At 43.1% G+C, this 10,598-nt stretch overlaps 1 long non-coding RNA gene across 1 annotated transcript in view; it reads left to right on the top strand.

Moving 5' to 3' along the window:
* Nucleotides 1–1,545: 1,545 nt before the first annotated feature.
* The window catches only part of LOC128411375 (uncharacterized), a 76,324-nt gene continuing 67,271 nt past the window's right edge, over nt 1,546–10,598 (top strand). The window contains exon 1 of the long non-coding RNA XR_008329776.1: nt 1,546–1,827. This is a non-coding gene — a long non-coding RNA (uncharacterized LOC128411375). The remainder of the gene's footprint in view (nt 1,828–10,598) is intronic.

Genomic DNA, 10,598 nt, shown 5'->3' with positions numbered 1-10,598 from the left:
CAAACTTTTTCAGCAGGGGGCCGGTCCACTGTCCCTCAGACCTTGTGGGGGGCTGGACTATATTGGGGGGGATGAACAATTTCCTATGCCCCACAAATAACCCAGAGAGGCATTTTAAATAAAAGCACACATTCTACTCATGTAAAAACACCAGGCAGGCCCCGCAAATAACCCAGAGATGCATTTTAAAGAAAAGGACACATTCTACTCATGTAAAAACACACTGATTCCCAGACCGTCCGCAGGCCGGATTGAGAAGGCGATTGGGCCACATCCGGAGGTTCCTGAATCTGCACATAATAATATGTAGAAACAGCCCTTTGTCGAGTTAAATGGGTGCTCCATTTTGACCACAGCTATCCCACAGCTATCTGAAGGAGCGTCTCCACCCCCATCGTTCTACCCGGACCCTGAGGTCCAGCACCGAGGGCCTTCTGGCGGTTCCCTCACTGCGAGAAGCCAAGTTACAGGGAACCAGGCAGAGGGCCTTCTCGGTAGTGGCGCCTTCCCTGTGGAACGCCCTCCCACCAGATGTCAAAGAGAACAACAACTACCAGGCTTTTAGAAGACATCTGAAGGCAGCCCTGTTTCGGGAAGCTTTTAATGTTTGATGTATTATAGTATTTTAATATTCTTTTGGAAGCCGCCCAGAGTGGCTCGGGAGGCCCAGCCAGATGGGTGGGGTATAAATAATAAATTATTATTATTATTATTATTATTATTATTATTATTATTATTATTATATGAGCCAAGATTTGCTGCCTGGGATCGTTTGATAAAAGAGGCCAGGAGCTGAGCCTTTCATGGGTCTGCCACTTCGCTATTTTCCACTCAGAACGACCAGTGAGACTGAGTTCAGAACGTGACATTGTCAGGCGGCAAGTTCCCCCACCTTCCAAATGTTGCTGCCGGCCGAGCAACTCGCAGCGAGGCAACATCCTGCCACGTGATGAATTTCAGAAACGCTGTAGATGAGAAGACTGACTCCGACCTGCTGCTTTCAGTGGCAGCGCCACGGCCACTGCGAACATCTAATTACCACCCAAAGTTTAAACTCTCCCCACTGAGTTCTTGTTTCCCAGCTGAAACATTTCAGGCTTCTGACTTCCCGGCTTGCAATCGCACCCAAATCGTGTTCTTTAACCTTTTGCATTTTGGAAGTGGGGGGGGGGACGACTGATTGATCCCGCCGTGCTCATACCTGAAGCTGATTGTTTCCTTTCATTCTCAAAAACGTGTGTGGTGCAAATTGTACATTTTTTTCAGAGTTGGGAGTTTGTTTGCCCAGGGTGGTGGTGTAGAATTAACAGAAAGGCATCTTGCGTTATGTACGTACACTGGCGTGCGTCTGTGTGTGCGAGCCCAAACGTATAGTGTATGTGTGTATCTTTGTGTATACCAGCTCAGAAAAACCATAGGTCCTGCAGTGATGAGGGAACGAGAAAAATCAATACTTGCCATGTAGCATGTAACCAATAGAATAAGGGGAATGATTTATGGATGGAAGGATGCAGTCAGAATCATCTGGGGCCTTGTACAGAGAGGGAGAGGGAGAGAGGGAGGTGGGGGTGAGCCGGACTGCAGTGATTATTCCTACTGTATGGCCAGCGCTCTCTCTCTCTCTCTCTCTCTCTTGCTTTTGCTCTCTCTTTTCTGCAGCAATAACCCCTTTTCTCAAAGCACTGCGGGACATAAGCAAAAGACCAGCAACGTGTGGCATGTACCAGTCTTTATTGCCGGGGCTCAAGGATGACGCTATGTCTCAGGTACACTTCGAAAGAAAAAGAGAACGATGGACTCCCCAGAGCACGCTCAGTCTTCTCCCAGGTACATCCGCTCTTAATTTTTGGCATATCGGATGGGCTTTGCGTGGCTAAGATTAAAGAGACCCGGTTTATTGTTGCTGTAGTAGTAGTTGTTGTTATAATTCTTATTATTGGGTCATTTCAATATTACAAGACGCCCAAAAAATTAACCACCAAAAAACCATGGAGACATATCAATGGAAACTCCTGCATGCTAAGATGAGTTTCTGCTGGGCTGTTTAAAAAATAAATAAATTAGATCACCAGGAGAGGCAGCAATGTATTATTTAATGACTGCTATGGTAACTTTGAGCAAGGCAGCGCTATTGTCAGTTCCTGAAAACAAACAAACCAGGGAGGAAGGGTCTCTGGAAGATACGGCTAGGATGAAGGCTTGGCAAAGTGAAGCTCTCTTTCAGCTGTGTCTCTCTGGTGCCACCTGAGTGCATGCATTTACTCAGGAGTAAGTCTCGTTGGTGGCAGCAGAACTTGCTTGCGAGTAAGTCTGTTGGCTAGGATTGGCGCCGTAGGTTTGGATCTCTGTTGGCAACTTGCTTCGTAAAAGATTGTTATAACTGTGCTGCGTGTGGCAAAAGAGCCTGAACGGTTATCATTTGGTCAATGCCAAAGTGTTTTGTTTTGTTTTCAGTGCCTTTTGTCTATAATACACATATATATTACACACACACATACACAAACAAACACACATATATTGCTGAGAATGGAATACTCAGGTCATGTTTACAGCCATAGAGTTTGTCGCAAAGTAAGGTCAGAAGTGTGATTTAGACATTTACAAACAACTTACTACCTTTCTCCTCTCAAACCTCTGTACAATATTCAAAACCAAGTCTTGCCAGTCATTTACCGGCCACGATATTACTGTGAGGTTGCTGTGAAAATTCCCACAGAACAATGGGAGCGACCCTGTCTCAATAGTCCTGTCCAAGTCATTTGTGAATGTGTCAAAATAGGTCGAAACAGTGAATTTCAGCTATACAATTCCATAATAATATGTAACTTTTATTGACAGCAAGGCACCGTTTAGCCACTTACGTATGAAAGCTCACAAGTAAACTTTCTGATTAATTTGCCCACGTGTGATGTAAAGATGAGGTCACATTATTATTATTATTATTATTATTTGGTTTTCTGCTGAACAGGCCAAACAGCAGCATGGCAACATTATGCTGTGTTGTTATTCTGATTTCCCCCCCACACACTTCCTTATTATTAAATGTATCATCTATACAGTTTGCGTTCCACTACGGAAGAACAGATGGACATATGGATTTATATCAAGCAATCACAAATATATATTGTATATCTATCAGTCTGTCTGTCTAGATCCACACCTATCTCAGCCAATTGCATTCAACTGTAGTCCTACCCGGAGTAGACCCATTGAAGCTAATGGGCACGACTAATTTAGATTAATTCATTCCAACGAATGGAAGATGGAAGGGGAGTCCTCCATGCTGCAACGTCTTGTTGCAGGTCTCCAGCAGCAAAAATCAGGTGGCTGAGCGGCTAGTCAAAAGTAAGGTAGTGACTTCTGCTTACTTTGGGGGGAAATCCCTAGAAATGCAAAATATGTGCTAGTAAATTAAAAAGAAATGTATTTTAAACCCCACCACTGTCCCAAAACGATCTGACAAGGACCTGCCAGCTTTCCCAGGCATGTGGACTGCTGAGGTGTCACTCAAAAAGGTGGGGAAAAGTAAAGTGAGAGAGAAAGGAACCGCCAACCCGCTCTATCGGAATAAACTGCTTAGGTTCAGGGCTGGAAGCAGAGCGAGGAGAGGAGAGAAACTTTTCTCTGTTTCCCTTCTTGAAACTCTACCCGCCCCAAAGCACAAAGGCTCCTGCTCCAACCTGTTAGATACACCATAACATTTCACTGCTGGTCTTCACTAGTACAGTGGTACCTCTGGTTACGAACTTAATTTGTTCCGGAGGTCCGTTCTTAACCTGAAACTGTTCTTAACCTGAAGCACCACTTTAGCTAATGGGGCCTCCCGCTGCCACCGCGTGATTTCTGTTCTCATCCTGAAGCAAAGTTCTTAACCTGAGGTACTATTTCTGGGTTAGCGGAGTCTGTAATCTGAAGTGTCTGTAACCTGAATTGTCTGTAACCCGAGGTACCACTGTACAGCATTGAACCTTTATATAGCTCATTTCATATTTCCACATATGCGTTCCATGCGTTAGTAAGACTCTTATTTACTGTATTATTATTTTTAATGGATAATTTAGGCTAATAATAATAATAATAAAATACAATAATTCATCAAAAAATGTAAAAGCTTTCCTAAACAGGGCTGCCTTCAGATGTCTTCTAAAAGTCAGATAGTTGTTTATTTCCTTGACATCCGACGGGAGTGTGGGTGCCACTACCGAGAAGGCCCTGTGCCTGGTTCCCTGTAACCTCACTTCTCGCAGCGAGGGAACCGTCAAAAGGCCCTCGGCGCTGGACCTCAGTGTCTGGGCAGAACGATGAGGGCAGAACGATGGGGGTAGAGACGCTCCTTCGGGTATACTGGCCGAGGCCATTTGGGGCCTTAAAGGTCAGCACCAACACTTTGAGTTGTGCTCGGAAACATCCTAGCCCACTTACCTGGGAATAAGCCCTGCTGAATTCAATAGGAACACAGGAAGCAGTCTTATGCTGAGTGAGGACATTGGTCCAGCTACTCCACTATTGTCTCCCCTGACTGGCAACAGCTCTTCAGAGTTTCACTGAGGGGACATTCCCAGCCCTAAACAGAGATGCCGGAAATCGAACCCGGGACCTTCTGCATGCGAAGCAGATGCTCTGCCACTGAGCTACAGGGGGCTCAGCTGTGAGTTGACGTGTTAAGGATTGTGCTGTCAGATTCTTGTTTCAGTGTACCTGTTTTGTGGTGTTTCCTGTCTTCCTATTATGGCTGTTGTAATATGAATAATATTATTCATATTCGAAAGAAAACGCATCATTTTGTTATCTTATTGTTGTTGTTGTCATTCACTTCATTCTTCTACTGCTTTATATTTTTAAGAAGAAGAAAAAATCTCAAAGTGGTTTACAACCTACATTGAAGCATCAAATAAAACATTCTGAGAGGGGGGTCGGGCCAAAAAGCTGTATAGATAAGCCAAGGTCAAAAAGCTACGCCAAAAAGCTGAGGTCACGTTGACCTCAAAAAAATGAGCTAGCTTGTTCAGATGGTTATTATTATTATTATTATTATTATTATTATTATTATTAATTTCTACCCCGCCCATCTGGCTGGGTTTCCCCAGCCACTCTGGGCGGCTTCCAACAAAATATTAAAATACAGTAATGAATCAAACATTAAAAGCTTCCCTAAACAGGGCTGCCTTCAGATGTCTTCTAAAAGTCTGGTAGTTGTTCTTCTCTTTGACATCTGGTGGGAGGGCATTCCACAGGGCGGGTGCCACTACCGAGAAGGCCCTCTCCCTGGTTCCCTCTGACTTGGCTTCTTGCAATGAGGGAACCGCCAGAAAGCCCTCGGCACTGGACCTCAGTGTCCAGGCAGAATGATGGGGGTGGAGACGCTCCTTCAGGTATACCGGACCGAGGTTGTTTAGGGATTTGAAGGTTGGCACCAACACTTTGGGTTCTCCCCACAGTTCAGAGATCTGCCCCTTTCCTTCTTTTGCTGACACCCCATGATCTGCTACTAGGTGGAACTGTTGGAGGAGGGCCAGCCAAAAGCACCAACCTCTGGGTCAAGGCAGCTCAAAGACATTTTGCCGCCTGAGGCAAAGATGGCCCTTCATTCTATTCCATGTACAGAACCTGAGTGTACTGGCTGTTGACTCTTACTTCAACACTGGTGATGGGATGGCATCCTCCACAGCACCTGAGGAGCATTAGGCTACCCCACGAGGTGAGGGGCAAGCTGTGCGGCCACTGCCTCACCCTGCCCAATGGCAGGGACGGCTCTCTCTTCAAGTAATGTCAAACACTGACATTTTTGTCACATTTCTTAGAATATTTCTTCTCTGTTTCTGGAACGAATGAATCTTACATTGACAGAGAGAGAGAACCCAACATGCTTACCTTGGGAGTAAAAAAAGGGTATGTTGAGAATGAGAAAGAAGGGAGTGACCCATAGCATTTTTTTGATATCATAATTGTTAAGAGTATTTCTCAGTGCCAGCAAATATAATCAAAGCCTGTTGTTGTTGTTATTAATATTTTCGTGGTGGCTTATGGCCAGCTTTAGTGATCTCACTCTTGTTTTCCTCTTTCCCTGTGGAACAGAGTTTCATTTAAGTTTCATCTAACGGATGGGAAGCCAAACAAGCCTTGCTGATCCCAATTAAGACTTTTAAAAATCATGGCGTACAAAGTACATGTGCTTTAACTGGGGGCTCAGCTACATTAGTAAAAAAAAAAAAGCATTTTATATGCGTTATAACATTGCGACACCAGATGGCACTGTGGAGTCCCGTCTCATGCCAACGTGATTTCCCATAATAAAGTTTGCAACGCGTTTTCCTGGAACTTTTTTTATGTGTCTCGATGCAGCCTGTGTCAGAGAGGAGAATATTTTGACGTGTGTGTACAGTGGTACCTTGGTTCTCAAACTTAATCCATTCCGGAAGTCTGTTCCAAAACCAAAGTGTTCCAAAACCAAAGCATTCCCATAGAAAGTAATGCAAAATGGATTAATCCGTTCCAGACTTTTAAAGACAACCCCTAAAACAGCAATTTAACATGAATTTTACTATCTAAAGAGACCATTGGTCCATAAAATGAAAGCAATAATCAATGTACTGTACTATAAAATAAATAAGACAGTATTGTAGATGATTAAAACTAAAAATAATTTATTTTCTTACATTGTTTGGATGGGGGGCGGGGGCTTTTATCCATTTCAATCAGCAGCTGAACTGGGTTCCACACAGTCACAAAAACAAATTAACCAAAAAGCCTCAAAAACAAAAATGCAAAATAAGGAGCAAAAACAAAAGCGCCAAACTTAATCCGTTCCTCAAGTCTGTTTGACTTCTGAAATGTTTGAAAACCAAGGCACAGCTTCTGATTGGGGCAGGCGCCCTGGAAACAATAGCTGACAGCCGCATCAGACATTCAAAAAACATTCGAAAACTGGAACACGCACTTCCAGGTTTTCGGCATTTGGGTACCAAGGCGTTTGAGAACCAAGGTATCACTGTACACTGATATCTTGCCATTCCTTTTAGGAGCTGAAGTGGCGTGCATTATTCTCCCCTCCTCCTGCTTTTATTCTCACAACAACCCTGTGATGTAGCTTAGTCAGTGAAAATAAGTGAGAGACACTGGTCCACAGCAATTCAATGAGCTTCATCACTGAGGGAGGATTTGAATTCGGGTCCTCCCGCCCCTAGGCCAACACTCTCACCATTCTTGTGTTGTTTTTCTTAGCAGTCAATTTGTTATGAAGCAAGGGTGAAGACCACTGCTCTCCCCTCACCCTTTAGTTTCTTTTTAAACTGCAACATCTCAGGTGTAGGTTTACCTAAATGTAAAGGGACCCCTGACCATTAGGTCCAGTCGTGTCCGACTCTGGGGTTGCGGCGCTCATCTCACTTTATTGGCTGAGGGAGCCGGCGTACAGATTCCAGGTCATGTGGCCAGCATGACTAAGCCGCTTCTGGCGAACCAGAGCAGCGCACGGAAACGCCGTTTACCTTCCCACCGGAGCGGTACCTATTTATCTACTTGCACTTTGACGTGCTTTCGAACTGCTAGGCTGGCAGGAGCAGGGACCGAGCAACGGGAGCTCACCCCGTCGCGGGGATTCGAACCGCCAACCTTCTGATCGGCAAGTCCTAGGCTCTGTGGTTTAACCCATAGCGCCACCCGCGTGCCATGTAGGTTCACCTAAGTGAACACAAATACTGGTACAGTGGTACCTCGGGTTACATACGCTCCGCTAACCCAGAAATATTACCTCGGGTTAAGAACTTTGCTTCAGGATGAGAACAGAAATTGTGCTCCGGCGGCGCGGCGGCAGCGGGAGGCCCCATTAGCTAAAATGGTGCTTCAGGTTAAGAACAGTTTCAGGTTAAGAACGGACCTCTGGAACGAATTAAGTACTTAATCCAAGGTACCACTGTATTACCCTTTAAAGCCCTGAAGAGCTTGGTACCAGTTTACTTCAGGTGTCGACGGGGAGACATTCAATCCATTTTTCTTTTAAATGTAAATTTACATAAGCCATATTTCTGAAACAACGTGAGAACCAGCCTCCTTCAAAATTCTACTATATATTATTACAGCGCAGTTCTCCAGCCAAGTCATATGTACATCTGAGGGTGGTGTGTGCATAAAAATGTATAGGTTCGTGAAATGACATACAAAAATGCGTTATATTAGGGAAAATATAATGGACAATATTGCAAACACACGTGTTTATTTTGGGAGAAATTCAGGCTAAAATGATGGTGACATTCTGTGAGGACTTTCCATTGTGCAACCAATGTTCCTTTGCAAGGAGAATCTGCCCAATGTTCTCAAACGTTGAGGCAAAATCTACTAGTTGTGTCCGAGGCTTTTTATCCTTGAAACGCTTGTATTATTGGAACTGCTATTGTTCACTTAAAATCGACGCCATGTGTGCATCAGTTATACGCTGTGAACAGCCTTGAGATCTTTGGATGATGGACGGTATACAAATTTAGTAGATAATAAAAATATTTTTATGAATGTTATTTTAATTCAATAGTCGTTGAATTAAACCAACCAACCTTTTTGCTCTCTTAACTTACACAGGGTTGCCAGACCATATGACCCACTGGTCTCACCTCGGTGGACTGTTAGGGGGGATTACATAGGCAATACCCTGGCTGCGCTGGGAACCTCTCAGCTCATTTAGAGATCCACTGGATCCTAACTCTGCTCATCTCAGTAGATCCTGCTGTAGAATTATTTCCTTTGAGACCTTTGTGTGACAAGAGACAAAAAGTCAAATTATTATTAATACTGCTGCTAATATTAATAATAATGAAAATAATAATTCTAGCAAAAGTGAGTACACTGTGTTTATTAGGAGAAAAGTGGCTGGATTTTATTTATTTATTTGAATATTTGTGATTCACATCTTAATAAAATATATTGAGGTGGCTTACTGTATTATTATTATTATTAAGTATATATACTGCCCTTCGTCTGAAGATCTCAGTGCAGTTTCCGAGATAAAAATGCAGGATAAAAGTACAAAATGAATAGTTAAAATGAAAACAAATCAATACCACCACCCCCAAACACAAAATAAAATACAATCAAATCAATCTACCAATATCTATAAAACATAATTACAAACATCAATAAAACATCAGTAGATTATGTTTGGTTAAAATAGATAAGTTAATATTTTGAAGGCCTGTCTAAAAAGTGCAGCCTTCAAGAGGCGTTGGAAAGAATGCAGGGACAGCCGCTGCCAAACATCTAGCCGTTTTTATCAACCTTGGGTCCCCAGCTGCTGTTGAACTACAACTCCCATCGTCCCTGACGACTGGTCCTGCTAGCCAGGGATGATGGGAGTTGTAGTCCAACAGCAGCTGGAGACCCAAGATTGAGAAACACTTGTCTAGCGTCAGGGAGTTCCACAGGGCAGGGCCTGGAACATGAAAGGCTTGGTCCATCACATAATTTTTGATTGTGCATTTCACTCATCGGCCAGGAGCAAGTTTCTTGCTCAATATCTAAAGGGAATTGCCGATGATACGAATGAAGCCAAACTGAGATATCTATTAAATGATGATGACCCCCTAAGATCACTCATGGTTGCCAGATTCTTGATCAGCGTTCTATCCCTAAAGAAGAGAAACGGACTCCTGTGCGGCTCGGATAATCCCTTTAAACTATGATCTATGTTTTAGGATGTAATTAGGTGATATCACCATTGATGTCTTCTACTAATTTATGAGTAGAGGGTGATGTTTATGTTACAAATTTACTGTAATGTATGATGTTGGTCTTTTGTTTTTGTTTTGCTTTGGTTCTTGTCTGTTTTTTGTAAGTTTTGACGGTTTTAAATTTGGAGGTTTAAGTACATTATGTTGGTATGGGAAACTGTCGTGTGATGGGCCAATGGCCGTAATAAAGTTCAATACAATAAAAAAATAAATGCTTGGTCCCTAGTGAAGGCCAACCGAATCTCAAAGGTGTGCAGAACCACCAAAAGTGCCCTATCTGAGGATCTCAGCAATCAAGGTGAATTATAAGGAATCAGATGGTCTTCAGATTACAGTGGTACCTCTGGTTACGTACTTAATTTGTTCTGGAGGTCTGTTCTTAACCTGAAACTGTTCTTAACCTGAAGCACCACTTTAGCTAATGAGGCCTCCTGCTGCCACCGCGCCACTGGAGCACGATTTCTGTTCTCATCCTGAAGCAAAGTTCTTAAGCTGAGGTAATATTTCTGGGTTAGCAGAGTCTGTAACCTGAAGCGTATGTAACCCAGGTACCACTGTACTTTGATCCCAAGTTGACAAACGCTGAAAAATTCTCATGAAAACACTTATTTTTAAAAATCACAAACTGATGCGAAGATGGGACAAGCTGAGCTGAGGACTGGAAAGGAAAGAACCCCAAATTGAAAAATGCAATGTTGTTTTACAATCAAGAGGTGTAAGATATATATTTTTTTAGATAAAATAATAAATCCATGCCTATTTGAGTTCAATGAAACCCGTATCACATTGTCGAAATTTTTAACCTTGAAGTTTGGAGTTCTTTTGTCTTAGAAAAAAATAATAATCTGGATTGAGACCTCATCCGGACTTCCTTTTATGCCA

Source organism: Podarcis raffonei, chromosome 3 (genome assembly GCF_027172205.1).
Source record: "Podarcis raffonei isolate rPodRaf1 chromosome 3, rPodRaf1.pri, whole genome shotgun sequence".
Lineage (NCBI taxonomy): Eukaryota > Metazoa > Chordata > Lepidosauria > Squamata > Lacertidae > Podarcis > Podarcis raffonei.
This window is presented reverse-complemented; position numbering and strand designations above follow the sequence as displayed.